Source organism: Epinephelus moara, chromosome 17, assembly GCF_006386435.1.
Source record: "Epinephelus moara isolate mb chromosome 17, YSFRI_EMoa_1.0, whole genome shotgun sequence".
Taxonomy (NCBI): domain Eukaryota; kingdom Metazoa; phylum Chordata; class Actinopteri; order Perciformes; family Serranidae; genus Epinephelus; species Epinephelus moara.
In genome coordinates, this window is record NC_065522.1 from 22,507,949 (window position 1) to 22,515,152 (window position 7,204).

At 40.9% G+C, this 7,204-nt stretch overlaps 1 protein-coding gene across 1 annotated transcript in view; it reads right to left on the reverse strand.

The window, feature by feature from the left end:
- The window catches only part of LOC126404105 (clumping factor A-like), a 10,990-nt gene extending 5,353 nt beyond the window's left edge, over positions 1–5,637 (reverse strand). The window contains exon 1 of the mRNA XM_050067101.1: positions 5,569–5,637. The gene's annotated coding sequence lies outside the window, so the exon portion shown is untranslated. The remainder of the gene's footprint in view (positions 1–5,568) is intronic.
- Between the last annotated feature and the right edge of the window lie 1,567 nt (positions 5,638–7,204).

Sequence of the window (7,204 nt, forward strand, 5' to 3'; positions counted from 1 at the left end):
TCAGCGGAGGTCATGTTGCTTGCCACCTCATCTGCATCAGCGTCATTCATGTTGCTCACAGCCAGGTCCTGAATGTCAGAGTCGGACATTGCATCGTCGTCAGTGACGTCTTTGAGCGCCTTGTCTATTGCAGGGCCGTTCTTGGCAATAGCATCATCCAGAGCCTTTTCATCTTTAGAAGTAATTGCATCCATAAATAAAAGACAGTTAGTCAAACTGTTGTCCCTAAAGAACTTGACAAGTTTTGTAATTGTATGTAAAAATTGCACAAGACATTGACTTTCTAACATACATACAGAGTTATGGCATTGCATCAATACATAAGACATCTGGTGCACATATCACACTACTTCAACTATTATGACAACTATCACATTACATTAGATCATCTAGTTACCTGGGTGGTGAAGCCCCTTCTGAAGAAGAGTAATTTAGATCCCAACATTTTTAATAATTACTGACCTGTATCCAACTTACTGTTTTTTTTGTGTGTTTTGTTTGTTCAGTGTCCAGCCATGTTACTATATTGACTGTGTGTGTGTGTGTGTGTGTGTGTGTGTGTGTGCATGTGCGTGTTTATATGTNACTTACTGTTTTTTTTGTGTGTTTTGTTTGTTCAGTGTCCAGCCATGTTACTATATTGACTGTGTGTGTGTGTGTGTGTGTGTGTGTGTGTGTGTGTGTGTGCATGTGCGTGTTTATATGTGGGGGTGGGAGGGGCGGGTTTTCAATATGTATGTAGTATTTTCGTTAGTTTGATTTGATTTGATTTGATTTGATCATTGCAGCTAGCATTAGCTGCTTTGTGCCGGCCTTAATTTCGTCATGTTTTCCTGATTTGGCGTCCCTCTTGTTCGTTTTCTGACTCAAGCTCAGTGTAGTTGAGAGTTTGTTGACTACATCTCTGCTTTAGGCTATTTTAGTTCAGGGGCTGGTGGAGCTGGGTGTTCAAGCATCTTTCTTGGTCATGACATAGCCGGAAGTCCAACGGATACATTTATAGAAGAATGAGGATATAAAAATACGAACATAAGTACATTCAAATAAGGCTGTGTGCTTATCTTATGGCAAGATATTTCTTTGTAAGCTGTGTAATGGTAATTTTTTCATTCATAGTAGATTTTATATCAATAGGCAGAGAGTTCAAGATTGCTATTGACCTGTATATAAAGGTAGTTTGAAGAAAATTCATTCTTGGCGCCAGGAACATTATTTGTTTTAGGCTGTACCTCTCTCCCAACCCAGAAGGGGCAAATGTGGCCTCAGACTTGAAGGTGCTGACTCTCAGAATGAGGCTGATTTGTTCTTTGCACCACAAAAAAGGCATCAACCAATCACATTGTGCAGAATGACAATGGCAGGCCTGTTGATCTTTTATGTTTCTCAGCACCTCATATAAAAAAATATTGTATTTCTGTGGCACCTGCCCAGCCACAAACAACAGATCCAGACACCATTTAGGCTAATACAAAAAAATAGAAATCTTTATTGTTAAAGTTACAATGTGTAAGTTACTTGATTGTTTGTTAGCAAATATCAACTATTGCTTTCATAAATATATATTTACTAAAGTGTAATGCAATTCACATATAAATGGAAGCTTTCTCATAGGCTTAGAATGATTTCTCTATATATACACAGGCAGGGCTCGGTCTGATGGAGGCTGCCTTCCTGCGTCGCTATATTTGAATACAGTGGCCGAAAGGGATATACGCGCTTCGCCTTTCGCGTTTACCTCGAACTTGCCGTCACTAGAGACAGTTAAGGTGAAGATCAATCCGGGGCGCTTCTGCGTGACCCTGCTTTGTACTCTTATAATTCCGTCGCACTTGGAGTGGAAATGGAGGACTACACATATGTTTTGCCCCGTAAGAGGGAAACCACGCCACCGAATAAAAGAAAAAGATCAGATAAGCGAGGACGGGACAAAATGCGAGTGAATATCGGCGTTCCTTATTCCAGGTGGAAAGAACTCCTGAAGGAGAAGGATTTCACAAGGGATGCGGAGGTTGCCTGCTTTCTGCTAGACAGGTAATTCAATCTGATATTTTAAAATCATTTTGGTTTCATGTTTGCAACTGCTTGTCCCTCTCGTCTAAGTTCGAGTGACGGCTAACGTTACGTTTACGTGCTAACATTATCCTAGCCTTGGCTAACGTTATCCCAGAGGTACAGCTAAATGGTTAGCCTAGCCTACAGCCTAATCTGTTGATTCCTCTCGTGCTGCTGCGAAGGCTGCCACCCTCTCCTCCTCCTCTTCCCTCTGGGTAGCCGAGACACACCTCTTCGCCTGGCTGTTCCTGCACCGCTTCTACCCCCTTCCAGTCCCTGGTCTTCCTCCTCTCCCTCTCCCTCTCCCTCTCCCTCTTCCTCATCCTCTCCCTCTCCCTCTTCCTCATCTCCCTGTGTCCTGTTGAAGAACACTCTGGAAACGCATATATTTTAATCGTACCAGCCTATATTTGCCGCACTGTGCCGTGACTATCACATAAAACGTGTTTTTTTAGCATTACTGTGCTAATGCTCCTGTTACCAAAACAATTAGAAATAAAACACTCCTAACATATATCTCGGGGTGGCACGGTGGTGTGGTGGTTAGCACTGTCGCCTCACAGCAAGAGGGTTCCCGGTTCAATCCCGGGTGTGGGAGCCCTTCTGTGCGGAGTTTGCATGTTCTCCCCGTGTCAGCGTGGGTTCTCTCCGGGCACTCCGGCTTCCTCCCACAGTCCAAAGACATGCAGATTGGGGACTAGGTTAATTAATAACTCTAAATTGTCCGTAGGTGTGAATGTGAGCGTGAGTGGTTGTCTGTCTCTACGTGTCAGCCCTGTGATAGTCTGGCGACCTGTCCAGGGTGTACCCTGCCTCTCACCCAATGTCAGCTGGGATAGGCTCCAGCCCCCCGCGACCCCCAAGAGGATGAAGCGGTTAGAAGATGAATGAATGAATGAATGAATAACATGAATGAATGAATGAATGAATAACATATATCTCACAGATAACCTATATCTCACTGGTAAGCTATAACATATCGTAACATGGTTTAGATTCCTAAATAAATATTCACCTCCTTGCTAGATACTCCTGAAAAACTCGAAAAACTCTGCTGTCTGCGCAAGGCTTTTTGTCCTACAATGCCACCGTCACTTACCCAACGGGAGGGGTGAGTGAGTGAGTGCTGCAATCTAGAATTTGACCGCTGATGTCACTGTTACTCACCATTTTTACACACTGAGGCTTTAAAAAAAAAAGAAATTGTGAATTAAATCAGCTTCACTCAGGAAGAACAATGCTGTTTGGATCTACATATGCACACACATGTACATGGCTATTAAAACAAACAACATAAATGCAGAAAAGAAACACTGCATACTGTCTTCAAGTCACAAATTTATTCAACAAGAATAAACAAGAATAAATACCAGGTTTCAATCCAGGATGGATCTTAAAGCATCAAGCATGTGACCTGACGAATCTCCTACTTGGACTGAAACTTTGTCCATTTTGAATACAATTTGTGGCACTTCTGTAGGTGTCATTTCACTGTCATTTCACTGAAAAATAAGAGAGGACATTTTGTATACTTGTGAATTACAGACAGGATGTCGTGAGGGATTCTGACTTCTTAGCTTATTAAGCACTTGCCACCATGACAGCTACGTCAGCATCATCACCAGTGTCTGCGTCATTGTCAGAGTCGCTGTCTGCCAGCTCAGCTACGTCAGCATCGTCGTTGGAGATTGCATTTACACGTTTACATGCAGCTTGAGAATATCTTAGCTTGGAAAAAGAAGGAGATGACGTAGCAGCAATGCAGTAACTCCCGAAAAAAAGGTAGGAGCTAAACATTTTGAAGTTCATGGATGGTAGGAAAAAGGAAAACGCGGATTTATTTAAGTTTCTGAGTAAGAACCAGAACTAGTTCAATACGCACTATATTAAAAAGGACACAGGCTATCAAGGTGGAGTCAGACGTACTTGGTTAGAAATTAGATTTTCTCTTCTGCATGTATACTCAGACATGACGGGAAGTCCGACTTGACTGATTAACCAAGCTATGAGTTTAGCTCAACTACTGCGTGCTCCACCACCTCATGTACGTCAGCAGAGGTTATCATGCTGGCCACATCATCTGCATCCGTGTTGCTCAACACCTCATCAGTGTCAGCGGGTGTCATGCTATTCGCCACCTCATCACCACCAGAAAAGTGGTTTTGAAATGAATTAATAAATATTACAGGTACATAGACACAGAAAAAAAGCACAAAAATGCAGATATTGAAACGGACACAAACCTTTTATTTCATGTTGTCACAAGCTTTTACATCATTGTCACCTGTCAATTTTATTTGTCCCCGAAGGACAACTGGTTTAACACACACAGTGCAACAAAATGTGGTCCCATTATTGTAAGACAATGCCTCAGATGGCCTTAGTGTACATAGCCTGGCAATCAAGATGATACCCATTTTACTGGAGAGCTGCAGAGATAGAACACATACACATGTATATATATTGTATAAAATATATTTTTTTTTTAAATGACTTTTGAAGGATTCTGATTTCTTAGCATATTAAGCACTTGCAGCGTCGTTGTCTGCCAGCTCAGCTACGTCAGCGACGTCGTTGGAGTCTGCGTCATCATCGGCATCACTGGCCAGTTCCACAGCTCCTTCAGCTTCCTCGTCAGAGTCTGCGTCATCATCATCGTCGCTGGCCAATGTCACAGCTACTTCAGCTTCCTCGTCAGAGTCTGCGTCATCATCAGCGTCGCTGGCCAATGCCACAGCTACTTCAGCTTCCTCATCAGAGTCTGCGTCATCATCAGCGTCGCTGGCTGCCACCACATCATCTACGTCAGCGGAGGTCATGTTGCTTGCCACCTCCTCTACGTCAGCGGAGGTCATCACGCTGGCCACATCATCTTCGTCCATGTTGCCCAACACGTCATCTACATCAGCGGAGGTCATGTTGCTTGCCACCTCATCTGCATCAGCGTCATTCATGTTGCTCACAGCCAGGTCCTGAATGTCAGAGTCGGACATTGCATCGTCGTCAGTGACGTCTTTGAGCGCCTTGTCTATTGCAGGGCCGTTCTTGGCAATAGCATCATCCAGAGCCTTTTCATCTTTAGAAGTAATTGCATCCATAAATAAAAGACAGTTAGTCAAACTGTTGTCTGTAAAGAACTTGGCAATTTCTGTAATTGTTTTAAAAGTTGCACAAGACACTGACTTCCTAACATACATACAGAGTTATGGCATTGCATCATACATACAGTAAATCATCTGGTGCACATATCACACTACTTCAACTATTATGACAACTATCACATTACATTAGATCATCTAGTTACCTGAGTCTACTGCAGCAGCCTTTTTGGCTGGTGCTGCTGGTGCTGCAGTGATCACAGCCACCAAAGCAAAGGCCAGCACCAAAATTTGGATCTTCATTTTCCTGAAAGAAATCATAAAAACTTTTATAAATACTATCAAACAGTCTGTGAGCATTTAAGTAACTGACTCTGTTGGGTTTGTGGAAGGAGTGAAATAAAGGTACTGGACTCACCTTCAGTTTGCGGTTGCTCTCAGGTCCAAATGACTTCAACTCGAAACAGGAGTACTCTGACTGTCTGACCGATGCACCTCAAATTTATACTTTTTTGACGGAAGTATGTTTGTTTACAGTGACCAGAGCATCCAATGAATTGTCCAGGGTTTGCTAGTCTATGACAAACAATGCCCCAAGGTTTATAATGTAAGTCACTTGTGACATCAAGGATCAAGTGAACACTTTTATTCACTAATGTTAAATATTGATCAGGTGTACAGTATGTTTGGAAGTAATTGGGAGCCTCCTGGCATTGATTGTACAGCTGTGGTTTTAATATTTGTAATGACACAAAGTTTGTCAGCGTAGCAGTATGGAGTCCACATAAGCCGGTCGAAAGGAAGAGATTGTTCTTTAGATATATGAATATATAAAAATTTGTATGTCACTTTTAAAATCACACAATATTTGAACAAGTCTGGGGTCATGAGAATTTTTTGGGAAAAGAACAAAGAGCCTCTAAAACTCTGAAACCACAAAAGTGACTTGACTTTAAATGCTTCAAAACTTTTTGTTGTTGTTTGTTTTGTTTTGTTTTTTTAACTGCCAATCTAATTTGGCTAATATCCTGTGGCTCTGGGAAGTCTGCTGATTAGCTGACCAGCTCAGCAAACAAATAGTTTCAAATAATGGTGGGGAAGCTGCAGTGTGCTCCTGGAATCATTTTACTTTTTTTACTGCTAACAATTATTTATTGTTTATTGTTCGTTCAAGGATCCCCATTAGAAACACATTATGGTGCCTCTGGTCTTTCTGGGGTCCTACACATTGAAATACAGTTCAAACATAAAATAGGAGTTCATACAAATTAAGATCTAAAAACAATCAAAATACCAAACTGATACTCAAATGAAAAAAATTTAATTTAAACAAAGATTTTCATTTTTAAAAATACTTAACTAATAATGACACAAACTTTCTCAGCGTAGCAGTATGGAGTCCACATAAGCCACCTGAAAGGAGGAGATTGTTCTTTTGATATATATAGAAATGTGTATGCCACATTTAAAATCACACAATAATTGAACAAGTCATGAGAATTTTCTGGGAAAAATCATCTGATCCTAAGAACAGAGAGCCTCTAAAACTCTGAAACCACAAAAGTGACCTGACTTTTAGATGATCAAAAACTTCTTCTTCTTCTTTTTTTTGTTTTTTTTCAACTCTTACTCTAATTTGGCTAATATCCTGAGGCTCAGGTAAATTTGCTGATTAACTGACCAACTCAGCAAACAAATGGTTTCAAATAATGGTGGGGAAGCTACAGTGTGCTCCTCAAATCATTTTACTTTTTTTTTTACTAACAATTGTTTATTTTTTGTTCAAGGATCCCCATTAGAAGCACATGAATGTGCCTCTGGTCCTTCTGGGGTCCTACACAATGAAATACAGTACAACCATAAAATAGGAGTTCAGACAAATTAAGATCTAGAAACAATCAAAATACCAATCTGATACTAAACTGTTTTTTGTTTTGTTTTTTAAAAAAGGACAATGTAATCATAGACTGAACCACAAGTCAACATAGCAGCAGAAAGAAAAGACACTACAAACATAAGAGATAATAAGATAAGCAGACTAAAGAAATCAATTT